An 18465-nucleotide genomic window follows, 5' to 3' on the forward strand; every position below is an offset into this window, starting at 1 on the left:
ATTTGTTTGTCTGCTTAGTTGGAAAACTATAATGTCATGAGAACCTAAAGAGGATGGGAAAAATTATTATAAGAAGTGAACATTTAATTTGAAATAATTCCTGAAGCTACATGAGATTAAATGCATAATAAGTGCAGAATTGTTTTTGGTTGGACTATTCAGCTAAAAAGATAAGTATTTATAGTTCTTGGCCTGTAATTTGCGGTCAGTGGTGATGCGACGGTAATCACCGCTGACCTCGAAGAAAGCTGCCACAGAGTTGTCGCAATCTCTGTGGCGAAAACTTTAGGTTTCTTGACATGTAATTGATTGCAGCGGTGACAAAAGTGAATCTCCAGCATAGAACAGCAGTAATGTCATAAAGCAGCCAATCACATCGACGAATTCTCACAGACAGCAAACCAGGAAATAAAAGGCACTGATTATATGCACTTTTAAAAAATGTAAGAGAGCAAAATAAAGATTGAGACATGCACAAGCTGAAATAACATGAACAAACTTAAAAAATATTATTTTTTTTAAATTGTAATTTTTATTATAATTGAGAAATTTGGCATTCCACAAACATAAAAATTAGTTTTTCAGGGCCAGAACGGTTGTTTAGCAGTCAATACACTGTTAATACCCTGGTTACATCTATTTCAACAAGGCTTAACATTTAATGAGGTGTTTAACATTGAAAGGGCAGAAAAGCTCACGTTTCCATCAGTTCCACTCATTGCCGGCTGTGTGTGGTGTTGGGGGCACAGTGCAGCCTTCGTCGGAGCAGTGAATGACTGACCGCAACTTACGGATTTCCGCGTTTAGATGCGTATACGCTAAATCCTGAAGTTAAGGTCAGTCTCAGAGGGGTCGCCGTCATTACCCACTGCAAAATCTGGGCCATTGTTTTTACAACGTAAAAAGCAGTGAACTCTTGTCCTTCCAGCTGTGGTCTGTAGTGTCAGGGTACCACTCCAGGAAACATTTAATTGAAAAGTTTAAGTTCCTTACTCCCTGAATGTAATTTAAAGGACTCTATTGGGCACACTATTCAGGTAGGTAAAGTGGAATATTTGTAATATTCAAAATCAGGGTAAGTTCTCTACAAGCAAGCTTGCTCATTTGGGCACAAATCAAAACTAATAAAATAATTAGCCAGTCTACAAAACAGGTGCGACCCCCCAAATCCGGAAACCTCGGGACCGAGACCGTTCCGGATTTCGGGTATTTCCAGATTTCGGAACATATTTCCGACGTCCCGAATCCGGAAACACCTTGGCCGAGGTTCGGGTGATGTCCCGAATCCGGAAACCCATTTAGCTCAACGGTGACCCGTGGTTGGAAGCAAAGAAACGCCCGGGAAAAACCTGCGTTGCAGCACTTGGGACAACGGTAGGTATGAAGACCTGCGAAAAAGGTAAATTAAAGTTTTTATTTTTTAATTCTTTTGCGATTCGATAGTTAAGTGTTTTGTGATTGTTTATTTTTTGGTTTTTGCAAATTTTTTTTTGGTTTGTGTGTGTCTGTGCTTGGGGGCGGTGGGGGTGATTATTTACCGTTGTGATTTTGGAACATTCGGAGTTTGGAACTCCAAATTTGGGAGGTTGCACCTGTAATACATGGAATTGAATTACTGTATAATTTAGAACTCAAAAGCAAAATGGAATACTCTTCCAATTCTTCAGTTCAACCACAACAATTTTTAACGAGTTCTGATCCAAGATTTTGGAGAGATGGTGGTAATTCAGATGTGATACTAGTTTGTGGTTTCCTTTAACAATAATGTATCCTAAAAAAGTGTGTTTCACCCTTTCGAACACTTGAATTTAGAGCATTACCGATTAATATAATAAAAATACAATCAGCAAATTTGATAATTGAGTCATATCATTTAGCAAACATAATTTTAATAAAGACTTGCATTTCGGGATTTCTGACTCTTTACTTTCAGTCACTGGATGTGTAGAGTGAGAAGTTTGTCAAAGTTTTTGATTGATTTTGTCAAGTTTCAACTACAGTTTAGACTGGGGAATTTTTAAGTGCTATAGTATTGACGCTATCTTGTAGGGGTTACAATCAGAACAGCCTCAGTTGACTCCCAACCCTGCAACTACTGGTCAGTGACATTCCAGGACACTTTTTCAAAACCGCATCAATTTTCTATATATTTTCTCAGCACATTTGCAACAGAAACACTTATCCTTGCTTTCGTCACCTCCAGACTCAACTATTCAAATGCTTTCCTGACAGGCTTCCCCATTTTCCACCCTTCATAAACTTCCAAAACTCATCTTCCTGTATTCAACCTGCACTAAGTCCTGCTCACCCATTACTCTGTCCTTGTTGACCTACGCTGGCTCCCAAAGCTTCATATTTGGGCCTCGTCTCTCTAAACTCTTCGAACACTATACCCGCACCCGCCCCCCCCCCCCCCCCCCCGAAACTCTTTGTTCCTCCTATTCCAACCTCGTGTTTCCCTTCCCTTTACCCCACCACTGGCAGCCTTCAGCCATGTAGGCTACACACTCTGGAATTCCCTCCCAAAACCCTTCTGCCTCTGCACATTCCTCTCCTTGTTTAACAGCCTTAAAACTCACACCTTTGTCTAAACTTTTGGTCACCCCTCTTAATATCTGCTTCTTTAGCTAGTTTTTATCCCTCTGAAATGCCTTGGGGCATTTTTCTACATTGAAGTGCTATATAATTGCAAGTTGTGTGTTTGCACATATTTTATTTGGCGACAAAATGTTGGGTAAATCTAAGATGCATTTAACCAAAGGTGTAGCTTAATATATTTGTTTGGTGGTCAAAACTATCTGGTGTTACTTTTGCAATTACCATTTCTCAGCCTAGTATTCAAAGGGTTTCTAGATTAATTGGACTGTGGTTGCATGGATTGACTTGCATGCTTTTATGAAGTAATATTCTCTTGATTTATTAGATCTTCATGTTTTCCTCATTTAAATAGGACACAATGGTAAGTAATTTGCTCTGTTTTCAGTCCTAGTTTGGCACATTTTTTACATGCAAGATTGAGCAGATGAGGGCAAATTTCAGATAAACTGACTTTGTGTTCCTCATTCTTTGAACTACAACAACACAGACAAAGCTCACTTTCTGACTTGATTTCTCTCACTCCCCATGCTCTGTTGTGCTGAGAGCTTGCTTTTCGTGTTTGTTGTCTTTTGAGTCAATTTGCACTGATTGCTATTTTCTCATTCAAAATAGCTAAAGTGAGCGAAAACAAGATTTTGCATGAATGAGGCCTGGGAAAAATCCACATATTTATGTGGCTGCTGTGAGATTTCAAATTCATCAAGATCTGTATCCTGGTAGTTTCCTCTGTTTGGGTGTTGGTCTGTTGTTTTTGTAGAGGTTAAGCAATCTAAAGAATAAAAAGATTAGGCTGGCTAGGTTGAAAAATTTGATAATTTTTGTGACATCATGGCTCAGCTCACGAGCCATATTTCTACTGTTTCAACACCTGCCTATTTTCTCGAGTGCAGGTACAAGAAACCCCAACTTGTTTTTTTCCATGAAGAAAATGCACTGGTGATGCGCACTATAGAGAAGTACTTACTGAGTTTGATGTCTGCATGAAACTGCTGGTAAAAGCACTGCAACTAATTGAAGAGCAGAGTGACGAGTACAGTTTACTAACCCTGCCTCGCTTCCAGTTCTTGTCGGATTGGAAGTTATGAAGTGCTCACATCGCAGAAAATAAAGAACAAAAATACTGTCTCTGATGGAGTTGGAATTGCGCCTTGGCCCAGTACAGCTCCTCCTTGCACTGAGGAAAATTGGCCCTGTCCCATGGCCTCCAGTGTGCCAGCGCAGCCTTCGGCCGCCTGAGGAAAAGAGTGTTCGAAGATCAGGCCCTCAAATCTGCCACTAAGCTCATGATCTACAGGTCTGTAGTGATACCCGCCCTCCTGTATAGCTCAGAGACGTGGACAATATACAGTAGACACCTCAAATCACTGGAGAAATACCACCAGCGATGTCTCCGCAATATTCTGCAAATCCCCTGGGAGGACAGACGCACCAACATTAGTGTCCTCGACCAGGCCAACATCCACAGCATCGAAGCACTGACCACACTAAACCAGCTCCGTTGGGCGGGCCACATTATACTCATACCAGATACAAGACTCCCAAAGCAAGCACTCTACTCGGAACTCTTACACGGCAGGCGAGTCCAAGGTGGGCAGAGGAAACATTTCAAGGACGCCTTCAAAGTCTCCTTGATAAAGTGCAACATCCCCACCGACACCTGGGAGTCCCTGGCCAAAGACCGCTCTAAGTGGAAGAAGTGCATCCGGGAAGGCGCTGAGCACCTCCAATCTCATTGCCGAGAGCATGCAGAAATCAAGCACAGGCAGCGGAAAGAGCGTGCGGCAAACCTGTCCCACCCTCCCTTACCCTCAACGACTATCTGTCCCACCTGTGACAGAGACTGTAATTCCTGCATTGGACTATTCAGCCACCTAAGAATTCATTTTAAAAGTGGAAGCAAGTCTTCCTCAATTCCGAGGAACTGCCTGTGATGATGATGATGATGATGATGATAAGCAGCCACTCAAAAAGCAGAATTCTCAGACGGCAAACAAGGATGTGAGTAAGCCCTTAAGATTCTAACATTTTAAAATAGTTAGAGAGCAAAAGAAAGATTAGGGTTCTTACAGGGGGAAAAGGCAAGCTTAAAAAAAACTTTTTAAAAAACCGAAAACTTCTTTTGAGACTTTCTTAAAATTTTAGTTTTTTTAAAATGGACAAATTTCACACTACACAAAATTCAAATTAGTTTTCCACGCCCTTAACATTTGTTTAGCAATCAATACACTGGTAAAACCCCTGTTACACCCAATATCTTAAGTCTAACTTTTAATGGGTATTTAACAGTGTACTTACTGTGGACGAGTCAAAGTTTTTGTCCGTTGCAGTGATTTACGAGATTTCACTGATGGCTCTATGGGTCGGCGGGGGGGAGGGGGGGGGCGCAGAAGCAGAAAGAGGAGAGTACAGTGCAGCCAGTTTTGGAACGGTCATTGACAAACGACAACTTCGGGAATTCTGCACATGCCAAATCCTTAAGTTGCGGGCAGTTTCAAAGGCGGAATAACGGCAAACGCTGCCAGTTCACTGTCATCCAGACCAGACATTCCGGGCCAATAACTGAGAGCTGTGACTGTCAGCTGAATTTGGATTGTGGGGTCTGAACATGCGCACCTAATTCCCAATACCATTCCATCAGCAGTATCAATTCAATTTCTTTCCTGGTGCCTCCTAGCTCTTTTTGCTAGAAGCTTTTTGAAGAATAATAGGACAAATTTCAAAAGATGTGGGACCAGTACAAACCGGACGGTCTGCACCTGGGCAGGACTGGAACCAATGTCCTAGGGGGAGTGTTTGCTAGTGCTGTTGGGGAGGATTTAAACTAATATGGCAGGGGGATGGGAACCAATGCAGGGAGACAGAGGGAAACAAAAAGGAGCCAAAAGCAAAAGACAGAAAGGAGATGAGGAAAAGTGGAGGGCAGAGAAACCCAAGGCAAAGAACAAAAAGGGCCACTGTACAGCAAAATTCTAAAAGGACAAAGGGTGTTAATAAAACAAGCCTGAAGGCTTTGTGTCTTAATGCAAGGAGTATCCGCAATAAGGTGGATGAATTAATTGTGCAAATAGATGTTAACAAATATGATGTGATTGGGATGACGGAGACGTGGCTCCAGGATGATCAGGGCTGGGAACTCAACATTCAGGGGTATTCAACATTCAGGAAGGATAGAATAAAAGGAAAAGGAGGTGGGGTAGCATTGCTGGTTAAAGAGGAGATTAATGCAATAGTTAGGAAAGACATTAGCTTGGATGATGTGGAATCTATATGGGTAGAGCTGCAGAACACCAAAGGGCAAAAAACGTTAGTAGGAGTTGTGTACAGACCTCCAAACAGTAATAGGGATGTTGGGGAGGGCATCAAACAGGAAATTAGGGGTGCATGCAATAAAGGTGCAGCAGTTATAATGGGTGACTTTAATATGCACATAGATTGGGCTAGCCAAACTGGAAGCAATACGGTGGAGGAGGATTTCCTGGAGTGCATAAGGGATGGTTTTCTAGACCAATATGTTGAGGAACCAACTAGGGGGGAGGCCATCTTAGACTGGGTGTTGTGTAATGAGAGAGGATTAATTAGCAATCTCATTGTGCGAGGCCCCTTGGGGAAGAGTGACCATAATATGGTGGAATTCTGCATTAGGATGGAGAATGAAACAGTAATTTCAGAGACCATGGTCCAGAACTTAAAGAAGGGTAACTTTGAAGGTATGAGGCGTGAATTGGCTAGGATAGATTGGCGAATGATACTTAGGGGGTTGACTGTGGATGGGCAATGGCAGACATTTAGAGACCGCATGGATGAAGTACAACAATTGTACATTCCTGTCTGGCGTAAAAATAAAAAGGGGAAGGTGGCTCAACCGTGGCTATCTAGGGAAATCAGGGATAGTATTAAAGCCAAGGAAGTGGCATACAAATTGGCCAGAAATAGCAGCGAACCTGGGGACTGGGAGAAATTTAGAACTCAGCAGAGGAGGACAAAGGGTTTGATTAGGACAGGGAAAATGGAGTACGAGAAGAAGCTTGCAGGGAACATTAAGGCGGATTGCAAAAGTTTCTATAGGTATGTAAAGAGAAAAAGGTTGGTGAAGACAAACGTAGGTCCCCTGCAGTCAGAATCAGGGGAAGTCATAACGGGGAACAAAGAAATGGCGGATCAATTGAACAAGTACTTTGGTTCGGTATTCACTAAGGAGGATACAAACAACCTTCCGGATATAAAAGGGGTCAGAGGGTCTAGTAAGGAAGAGGAACTGAGGGAAATCTTTATTAGTCGGGAAATTGTGTTGGGGAAATTGATGGGATTGAAGGCCGATAAATCCCCAGGGCCTGATGGACTGCATCCTAGAGTACTTAAGGAGGTGGCCTTGGAAATAGCGGATGCATTGACAGTCATTTTCCAACATTCCATTGACTCTGGATCAGTTCCTATGGAGTGGAGGGTAGCCAATGTAACCCCACTTTTTAAAAAAGGAGGGAGAGAGAAAACAGGGAATTATAGACCGGTCAGCCTGACCTCAGTAGTGGGTAAAGTGATGGAATCAATTATTAAGGATGTCATAGCAGTGCATCTGGAAAATGGTGACATGATAGGTCCAAGTCAGCATGGATTTGTGAAAGGGAAATCATGCTTGACAAATCTTCTGGAATTTTTTGAGGATGTTTCCAGTAAAGTGGACAAGGGAGAACCAGTTGATGTGGTATATTTGGACTTTCAGAAGGCTTTCGACAAGGTCCCACACAAGAGATTAATGTGCAAAGTTAAAGCACATGGGATTGGGGGTAGTGTGCTGACGTGGATTGAGAACTGGTTGTCAGACAGGAAGCAAAGAGTAGGAGTAAACGGGTACTTTTCAGAATGGCAGGCAGTGACTAGTGGAGTGCCGCAAGGTTCTGTGCTGGGGCCCCAGCTGTTTACATTGTACATTAATGATTTAGACGAGGGGATTAAATGCAGTATCTCCAAATTTGCGGATGATACTAAGTTGGGTGGCAGTGTGAGCTGCGAGGAGGATGCTATTAGGCTGCAGAGTGACTTGGATAGGTTAGGTGAGTGGGCAAATGCATGGCAGATGAAGTATAATGTGGATAAATGTGAGGTTATCCACTTTGGTGGTAAAAACAGAGAGACAGACTATTATCTGAATGGTGACAGATTAGGAAAAGGGAAGGTGCAACGAGACCTGGGTGTCATGGTACATCAGTCATTGAAGGTTGGCATGCAGGTACAGCAGGCGGTTAAGAAAGCAAATGGCATGTTGGCCTTCATAGCGAGGGGATTTGAATACAGGGGCAGGGAGGTGTTGCTACAGTTGTACAGGGCCTTGGTGAGGCCACACCTGGAGTATTGTGTACAGTTTTGGTCTCCTAACTTGAGGAAGGACATTCTTGCTATTGAGGGAGTGCAGCGAAGGTTCACCAGACTGATTCCCGGGATGGCGGGACTGACCTATCAAGAAAGATTGGATCAATTGGGATTGTATTCACTGGAGTTCAGAAGAATGAGAGGGGACCTCATAGAAACGTTTAAAATTCTGACGGGTTTAGACAGGTTAGATGCAGAAAGAATGTTCCCAATGTTGGGGAAGTCCAGAACCAGGGGTCACAGTCTGAGGATAAGGGGTAAGCCATTTAGGACCGAGATGAGGAGAAACTTCTTCACCCAGAGAGTGGTGAACCTGTGGAATTCTCTACCACAGAAAGTAGTTGAGGCCAATTCACTAAATATATTCAAAAGGGAGTTAGATGAAGTCCTTACTACTCGGGGGATCAAGGGTTATGGCGAGAAAGCAGGAAGGGGGTACTGAAGTTTCATGTTCAGCCATGAACTCATTGAATGGCGGTGCAGGCTAGAAGGGCTGAATGGCCTGCTCCTGCACCTATTTTCTATGTTTCTATGTTTCTATGTAGTGAGATAAAGTTCATATTGAGTTTTTATAAATTAAAGTACAGAGAGGCTGATGTGTAAGAAACAAAATAACTATTGTCATTGCACACCTGTTGTATTGGATGAGCAGAACATTGCTTCAACTAAATATTGGGAAGACCAAAGTCATTGTCGGTCCCTGCCACAAATTCCGTTACTTAGCCACTGACTCCATCCATCTCCCTGACAACTTTCTAAAGTTGAACCAGACCGTTCGCAACATTGGTGACCCCGAGATGAGCTTCCAACCACATGTCCAACCCATCACCTATTTCCACCTCTGGGACATTGCTCGTCTCCACCCCTGCCTAAGCCACTCTGCTGCTGAAACTCTCATCCATGCCTTTGTTACCAGAGGTCGGAGGACAGCGGGAGCCCAGCGGTCAGGACAGCGCGAGGTCGGAGGCCAGCGGGAGCCTGGAGGACAGCAGCAGGGACGTGGCCCAGGAGAGACGCAGCGCAGGCCAGCAGCGGGGTCATGGCCCAGGAGTGGCGCAGCATTGACCAGCAGCGGGGTCGTGGTCCAGGAACGGTGCAGTATAGACGAACAGCGGGGTCGTGGCTCAGGAGGAGCGTAGCACGGGCCAACAGCGAGTTTGAGAGACCGCCATTGCGTCCTACGAAACCCAGGGATAGAGGCCCTGCGGGAAGGAGGACAGTGGGAGTATTCATGTGTGTAGGAACTAGGCCCACAGAGCAGAACCTGGTCTCCAGTCGTCTTGGATCCCCTTGCCATTGGACCAAGACCTTGCTCTGTCAAGCCCGTGTGGTAGCTGTTGTGCAGCGGCCACCCCACGTTAAAAGAACTCGTGCACAGGCATCTTCCACACTTTAAGATGAAGTTCAGGACCTGGAATGTCAGGACCCTTATGGACAAACCCGAAGAGCAACAGACCGGAACGTCGCACCGCTGTTGTTACCCGGGAACACTGGCCATTCAACATTGACATCGCCGCCCTAAGCGACACCCGGCGGGCAGGGGAATGCCAGCTCAAAGAACAAGGTGGTGGCTACACTTCTGGAAAGGCAAACCAGAAGCACAAAGACGCCTCCATGGGGTTGGCTTCGCTGTAAAAAACAAACTAGTGGGCTGTCTCAGAGACTCACCCTGCGGGATAAATGAACACCTCATGACTCTTCGGCTCACCCTAGCCTGGAACCATGCGCTACAGTCTTCAGCGCATACGCCCCAACACTGGAAGCTACAGATGAGACCAAAGGGGAATTCTACTGCAGCCTCGAACGATCCTTGTCCCAAGTCCCAACGAGCGACCAGCTGATCCTCCTTGGTGACTTCAACGCCAGAGTTGGAAAGGACACTGACCTCTGGGGAGGTGTGATCAGCAGAGAGGGGGTAAGGAAAGCCAACTCCAATGTCGCGCTCCTGCCAAAATGCTTAGAACATGGCCTCGTCATAACTAATACCCTGTTCCATCAGAAGGACAAATATAAAGATCCAAGCACTGGCATCTGCGAGACTATGTCATCGTCCGAGCGAGGGACTGCAAAGATGTGCGCATCACCCACGCCATGATGGGAGCTGACGACTGCTGGAAGGACCACCGCCTAATTTGCTCTGTCATCACCATCAACATTGCCCCAAAACAGCGACGACAACAGAAACAATGCTGCAGGAAAATCAACACCGATGCACTCCGAGATCCTGCTAAGATAGCACTATTCAGCCAGCGCCTCGCTACCAACCTGACAACTCCCAGTGACCCAGAGACGCAGAGTCTCCACAGGGCCTGGTCAACCCTCAAAGTTTCCATAATCAGCACCTGCGAAGAGACGCTCGGCCATTCGACCAGGAAACACCGAGACTGGTTCGATGAGAATAACCAGGAGATCCAGGAGCTAATATGCCGCAACCACAAGGCATTGTTGGACTGGAAGCAGCAATACAACTCGAGGGCAAGAAAGCAGCTCCACAGATGTCTGAAGACCGAGGTCCAACAGAAAACCCTGTGGAGAAAGTTCAAGAAATCCAGCAGCCAGCCGACAACCAAGACGTGTGAGGATTCTTCAGCGCAATCAAGACGACCTACGGCCCAAGGCCCTACCCCACTACTGGCCAAGAACTGAGAGGTGCTCATCAAGGACAGAGAGGCAGTCAGTGCCCGCTGGAAGGAGGACTTCGAGGATCTCCTCAACCGAGACCCTGTCTTTGACCTGAGTGTCCTCGACTCCATCCCACAGCATGCTACCCGCCACCATCTCAGCACAACCCCAGCCCGACATAAGGTTGAATAGGCCATCCGACAACTGAAGAACAACAAGTCTTCAAGAGCAGATGGAATCCCCGCCACAGCACTAAAACATGGCAGAGAAGCACTACTGGCGAGGATCCATGATCGCATCTCTCTTATCTGGAAGAAGGAGATCATACCAGGAGATCTCAGGTGCTGTAATCGTGACCATCTTCAAGAAAGGTGACAAGTACGACTGCGATAACTACAGAGGAATCTCCCTGCTGTCGACCACCAGGAAAGTCATCGCAAGAATGCTCCTGAATCGCCGCTTTCTTGTGGCTGAAGAATTCCTCCCAGAGTCGCATTGCGGATTCCGCCCACTAAGGAGCACAATGGACATGATCTTCACCGCGCGGCAGATACAAGAGAAATGCACGGAACAGCACCAACCCCTGTACATGGCCGCTTTCGACCCCACAAAAGCCTTCGACACTGTCACCCGTGAGGGATTATGAAGCGTCCTCCTCAGATTTGGCTGCCCTCAAAAGTTAGTTACCATTCTCCGCCTGCTCTATGATGACATGCAAGCCGTGATCCTGACCAACGGATCCACTACAGACCCATTCCATGTTCGGACTGGGGTCAAGCAGGGCTGTGTCATCACTCCAAAGCTCTTCTCGATCTTCCTTGTAGTAATGCTCCATCTCACGCTCAGCAAGCTTCCCGCTAGAGCGAAGCTAAATTGCAGAACCAACGGCAATCTGTTCAACCTCCGCCGCCTCCAGGCCAGGTCCAAGGTCGTCCCATCATCCATCATCGAACTACTGTATGCAGACACGCCTGTGTCTGTGCACACTCAGAGGCCGAACTCCAAGCCATCATCAACACCTTCACCGAGACGTACACTAAACATCTGTAAGACAAAGGTCCTCTACCAACCTAACCCCTCCACCAGCACTGCCCCCAGGTTATCAAAATCCACGACGAGGCCTTGGACAATGTGGACCATTTTCCATACCTCGGGAGCCTACTGTCAACAACGGCAGACATCGACAACGAAGTCCAACACCGCCTTCAGTGCGCCAGCGCAGCCTTCGGTCGCCTGGGGAAAAGAGTGTTTAAAGACGAGGACCTCAAACCTGGCACCAAGCTCATGGTCTACAGAGCAGTGCCCTCCTATATGCTTCAGAGACATGGACTATGTACAGCAGGCACCTCAAAACACTGGAGAAGTACCACCAACACTGCCTCCACAAGATCCTGCAAATCCATTGGCAGGATAGGCGCACTAACGTCAGTGCCCTTGTTCAGGCCAATATCCCCAGCATCGAAGCACTGACCACGCTTGATCAGCTCCGCTGGACAGGCCACATCGCCCACATGCCTGACACGAGACTCCCAAAACAAACATAGAAACATAGAAAATAGGTGCAGGAGTAGGCCATTCGGCCCTTGGAGCCTGCACCACCATTCAATAAGATCATGGCTGATCATTCCCTCGGTATCCCTTTCCTGCTTTCTCTCCATGCCCCTTGATCCCCTTAGCCGTAAGGGCCATATCTAACTCCCTCTTGAATATATCCAATGAACTGGCATCAACAACTCTCTGCGGCAGAGAATTCCACAGGTTAACAACGCTCTGAGTGAAGAAGATTCTCCTCATCTCAGTCCTAAATGGTCTACCCCTTATCCTAAAACTATGTCCCTTGGTTCTGGAGTTCCCAACATCGGGAACATTCTTCACGCATTTAACCTGTCCAGTCCCGTCAGAATTTTATATGTTTCTATGAGATCCCCTCTCATCCTTCTAAACTCCAGTGAATAAAGGCCCAGTTGATCCAGTCTCTCCTCATATGACAGTCCAGCCATCCCTGGAATCAGTCTGGTGAACCTTTGCTGCACTCCCTCAATAGCAAGAACGTCCTTCCTCAGATTAGGTGACCAAAACTGAACACAGTATTCCAGGTGAGGCCTCACCAAGTCCCTGTACAACTGCAGTAAGACCTCCCTGCTCCTATACTCAAATCCCCTAGCTATGAAGGCCAACATATCATTTTCCTTCTTCACCGCCTGCTGTACCTGCATGCCAACTTTCAATGACTGATGAACCATGACACCCAGGTCTTGTTGCACCTTCCCTTTTCCTAATTTGCCGCCATTCAGAAAATATTCTGTCTTCCTGTTTTTGCTCCCAAAGTGGATAACCTCACATTTATCCACATTATACTGCATCTGCCAAGCATTTGCCCACTCACCTAAGCTGTTCAAGTCACCCTGCAGCCTCCTAGCATCTCCCTCACAGCTCACACCGCCACCCAGTTTAGTGTCATCTGAAAACTTGGAGATATTGCACTCAATTCCTTCATCCAAATCATTGATGTATATTGTAAAGCGCTGGGTCCCAGCACTGAGCCCTGCGGCACTCCACTAGTCACTGCCTGCCATTCTGTAGAGGACCCGTTTATCCCGACTCTCTGCTTCCTGTCTGCCAACCAGTTCTCTATCCACGTCAGTATATTACCCCCAATATCATGTGCTTTGATTTTGCACACCAATCTCTTGTGTGGGACCTTGTTAAAAGCCTTTTGAAAGTCCAAATACACCACATCCACTGGTTCTCCCTTGTCCACTCTACTAGTTACATCCTCAAAAAATTCCAGAAGATTTGTCGAGCATGATTTCCCCTTCATAAATCCATGCTGACTTGGACCGATCCTGTCACTGCTTTCCAAATGTGCTGCTATTTCATCCTTAATAATTGATTCCAACATTTTCCCCACTACTGATGTCAGGCTAACCGGTCTGTAATTACCTGCTTTCTCTCTCCCTCCCTTTTTAAAAAGTGGTGTTACATTAGCTACCCTCCAGTCCATAGGAACTGATCCAGAGTCGATAGACTGTTGGAAAATGACCACCAATGCATCCACTATTTCTAGGGCCACTTCCTTAAGTACTCTGGGATGCAGACTATCAGGCCCCGGGAATTTATCGGCCTTCAATCCCATCAATTTCCCTAACACAATTTCTCGCCTAATAAGGATATCCTTCAGTTCCTCCTTCTCACTAGACCCTCGGTCCCCTAGTACTTCCAGAAGGTTATTTGTGTCTTCCTTCGTGAAGACAGAACCAAAGTATTTGTTCAATTGGTCTGCCATTTCTTTGTTCCCCATTATAAATTCACCTGAATCCGACTGCAAGGGACCTACGTTTGTCTTCACTAACCTTTTTCTCTTCACATATTTTTTTCTCTTCACATATCTATAGAAGCTTTTGCAGTCAGTTTTTATGTTCCCGGCAAGCTTCTTCTTGTACTCTATTTTCCCCCACTTAATTAAACCCTTTGTCCTCCTCTGCTGAATTCTAAATTTCTCCCAGTCCTCACGTTTGTTGTTTTTTCTGGCCAATTTATATGCCTCTTCCTTGGATTTAACACTATCCTTAATTTCCCTTGTTAGCCAAGGTTGAGCCACCTTCCCCATTTTATTTTTACTCCAGACAGGGATGTACAATTGCTGAAGTTCATCCATGTGATCTTTAAATGTTTGCCATTGCCTATCCACCGTCAACCCTTTAAGTATAATTTGCCAGTCTATTCTAGCCAATTCACGCCTCAAACCATCGAAGTTACCTTTCCTTAAGTTCAGGACTCTAGTCTCTGAAGTAACACTGTCATTCTCCTTCTTAATAAAGAATTCTACCATGTTATGGTCACTCTTCCCCAAGGGGCCTTGCACAAGATTGCTAATTAGTCCTTTCTCATTACACATCACCCAGTCTAGGATGGCCAGCTCCCTAGTTGGTTCCTCGACATAGTGGTCTAGAAAACCATCCCTAATACACTCCAGGAAATCCTCCTCCACCGCATTGCTCTCAGTTTGGTTAGCCCAATCAATATGTAGATTAAAGTCACCCATGATAACTGCTGTACCTTTATTGCATAGATCCTTAATTTCTTGTTTGATGCTATCCCCAGCCTTACTACTACTGTTTAGTGGTCTGTACTCAACTCCCACTAGCGTTTTCTGCCCCTTGGTATTCCGTAGCTCCACCCATACCGATTCCACATCATCCAAGCTAATGTCCTTTCTTTGCAAAGGAAGATACAAATAACCTTCTGGAAGTCCTAGGGGACCGAGGGTCTAGTGAGAAGGAGGAACTGAAGGAATTCCTTAACGCTCTACTCGGAGCTCCAATATGGCAAGCGAGCCCCAGGTGGGCAGAGGAAACGCTTCAAAGACACCCTCAAAGCCTCCTTGAAAAAATGTAACATCCCCACCGACACCTGGGAATCTCTGGCCGAAGACCACCCAAAGTGGAGGAAAAGCATCGGGAAGGCACCGAACACCTCGAGTCTCTTCGCCGAGTGCAAGCTGAAGCCAAGCGTTGACAGCGGAAGGAGCACGTGGCAACCCAGGCACCCCACCCACTTGTTCCTTCAAGCACTGTTTGCCCCACCTGTGACAGAGACTGTAGGTCCCGCATTGGACTCTTCAGTCACCTGAGAACTCATTTCTAGTGTGGAAGCAAGTCATCCTCTACTCCGAGGGACTGCCTATGATGACTTGACTATTCCAATGCAAGTGGCCCGCCTCGCATGTTCTACCCTCCATAAACTTGAGGTCATCCAAAACTCTGCTGTCCTAACTCGCACCAAGTTGAGTTCACCCATAACCCCTGTGCTCGCTGACCTACATTGGCTCCCGGTGAATCAACACCGTGATGAAAACATTTTCATCCTTGTTTTCAAATTCCTCCATGGCCACGCCCCTCCCAACTTGTAGGCTCCTACAGCCCCACAACCCTCCGAGATATGTGGGCTCCTCTTAATGTGGCATCTTCAGCATTCCCGATTTTAACCACTCCACCATTAGTGGCTGTGCCTTCAGCTGCCAAGGCCCTCCACTCTGAAATCTCCTCCCAAATCTCTCTATCTCTCTCCCTCCATTTCCTTCTTTAAGACGCTCGTTAAAACCTACTTTTGACCAAGATTTTGCTCATCTGCCCTAATATTTCCTTATGTGGCTCGGTGTTCTATAAACTTAAAGGCATGTGTTAAACTAAGAGAGGTGGAGATGATACAGACATTTACAATCTATATTAATGACTTGGAAGAGGGGACTGAGTGTAACATATCCAAGTTTGCTGACGATACAAAGATGGGAGGAAGGGTAATGTGTGAGGAGGACATAAAGAGGCTGCAGGAGGACATAGACATGCTAAATGAATGGGCAAGAATTTGACAGATGGAGTATAATGTTGGAAAATGTGAAGTCATGCACTTTGGCAGAAAAAAAATCTAAGAGTAAGTTATTATTTAAATGGAGAAAGATTGCAAAGTGCTGCAATACAGCGGGACCTAGGGGTACTTGTGCATGAAACACAACAGGATAGTATGCAGGTACAACAAGTGATCAAGAAGACCGATGGAATCCTGGCCTTTATTGCAAAGAGGATGGAGTATAAAAGCAGGGAAGTCTTGTTACAGCTGTACAGGGTATTGGTGAGGCCACACCTGGAATACTGCGTGCAGTTTTGGTTTCCATATTTACAAAAGGATATACTTGCTGTGGAGGCAGTTCAGAGAAGGTTCACTAGGTTGATTCTGGGGATGAGTGGGTTGACTTATGAGGAAAGTTTGAGTAGGTTGGGCCTCTACTCATTGGAATTGAGAAGAATGAGAGATGATCTTGTAGAAGCGTATAAGATTATGAGGGGGCTTGACAATGTGAATGCAGAGAGGATGTTTCCACTGGTGGGGGAGGCTAGAACTAGAGGGCATGATGTTAGCATAAGGAGCCGCCCATTTAGAACTGAGATGAAGAGAAATTTCTTCTCTGAGGGTTGTGAATCTGTGGAATTTGCTGCCTCAGAGAGCTGTGAAAGCTGGGACACTAAATAAATTTAAGACATAAATAGACAGTTTCTTAAACGATAAGGGATTATGGGGAGCAGGCAGGGAAGTGGAGCTGAGTCCATGATCAGATCAGCCATGATCTTATTGAATAGCGGAGCAGGCTTGAGGGGCCTTATGGCCTACTCCTACTCCTATTTCTTAGGTTCTTATGTTCTAGGTCTGAAAAAAACATAGAAACATCGAAAATAGGTGCAGGAGTAGGCCATTCGGCCCTTCGAGCCTGCACCACCATTCAATATGATCATGGCTGATCATGCAACTTCAGTACCCCATTCCTGCTTTCTCTCCATACCCCTTGATCCCTTTAGTTGAAATTGGTTAATGGTGAGGGGGCCTCAGGTCGCTCAGCTCTGACCCTTGAGTGAGCGAATGGAGTGAAAAAGTGTGGATGAAGGATTAAGAGTGAAATGAAGCAATGGAACAAGGGAGAGGGGAGGATACAGTGGTTTGAATGCATAGTTTAAAGCCGCAAAGTTGGGGTAGTGATGAGAATGAGGAAGAGTTGGGAAGTGAAATGCGTAATGGTAAAGAATGATGGGGATCAGGGAAAGTGTAAGTGAGGAACGAGATGGAAAGGGAGACTAACATGACATGCAGCACTGACTATTAGTGAGTGACAAGAAGCCAGACAATTCCTCACCTTCATGTTTTCCTTTTCCTCATGTTTTCCTTTTCTTCATGTTTTCCTTTTCCTATCCCCATCTTAATTCCTCAGTTTTCTTTCGAGGCTTTGTTTGCAAAATGCAAAATTCAATTGGTTATAGGTTATAGAATGTACTGTCTGTCTGCCTGCCTCCATGTCTGTTTCTCACAGACGTGCGTCACTAACATATTTACGTTTTCTGTGAACTAAACACTTGTGGTGATCAGACAATCTCTGCTCCAAAGTTCTACATTTTTTTGGAAAAATGAACTTAAATGAGAAGAATTCTATCTTTCTCTGCTTCATGTTTTCTAAAATTTACGGACAGAAAAATACAGTCCATCATTTATTTCCCTCCTTTCTCGTATGCAGACAACATCTCGTTTTTTTTTAAAACACACTTTTTAAAGTTTGTCTTCCAGTTTTTCTCCCAATATTTTCAAAAACAACTGAGCAGAAACTATCAGAAGCTGAAGAAAAATATTCCAGTAGTTCATCTGACTAAATGATACTGATGCATCCTTGAAAATTGGACTGCTCATACATAATCTGCATTCAATTAATAAGAGTCGCTGCTCTGGGCAAAATTATGAAGACTAAGCCCAAGCTTTTGGGATAGGCTGAGTCCTTCAAATGAAAACATTAAGGACATATTCAATATTATGTGAAATAAACTTTTTTTTTTCATTTTTAATTTTGTTTAAGACATTACTTTGAATGTGCGAAATTTCAATTACTGAGAGAAAATAATTGTTTGTGGCATGACAGGTAATAGTTACAGGTAAGTATTGACATTTTAACATTGGAATTCCCATTGTAAATGTTCGCATAGTTGGTTTAATGAGCATGTCTGTTGCACAGGAGCTATATATACATATATATTAGGGCTGCCAAGCAATTAAAACAATTAATCGCAATGAATCGCACTCTACTGTCACTCTAGCAATTGCTCACATGCGCAGAAGGACATATGGGTCGTGAGTGCGCAGAATTATAAAGAAATACGTGGTGTACTGAAGGCTGCAGATGACTCCAAGGTGATCGCCACATAACATTAAAAAAAATGAATCACCAAATAAATTAATGCATTAATCGCACAAATTAACTGCGATTAATTGACAGCCATAATAAAAGTGAAGCCCTTCAAAAGTTACCGTTTCTATCTCTTTTGTTTTTACTTGTGTTGAACC

The 18465-nt window shown here is 45.0% G+C and overlaps 1 protein-coding gene across 3 annotated transcripts in view; it reads left to right on the forward strand.

The window, feature by feature from the left end:
• akt3a (v-akt murine thymoma viral oncogene homolog 3a) overlaps positions 1–18465 on the forward strand; it is a 493259-nt gene that overhangs the window by 313831 nt on the left and 160963 nt on the right. The window lies entirely within an intron of this gene.

The sequence above is a fragment of the Pristiophorus japonicus genome, chromosome 9, assembly GCF_044704955.1.
Source record: "Pristiophorus japonicus isolate sPriJap1 chromosome 9, sPriJap1.hap1, whole genome shotgun sequence".
Lineage (NCBI taxonomy): Eukaryota > Metazoa > Chordata > Chondrichthyes > Pristiophoridae > Pristiophorus > Pristiophorus japonicus.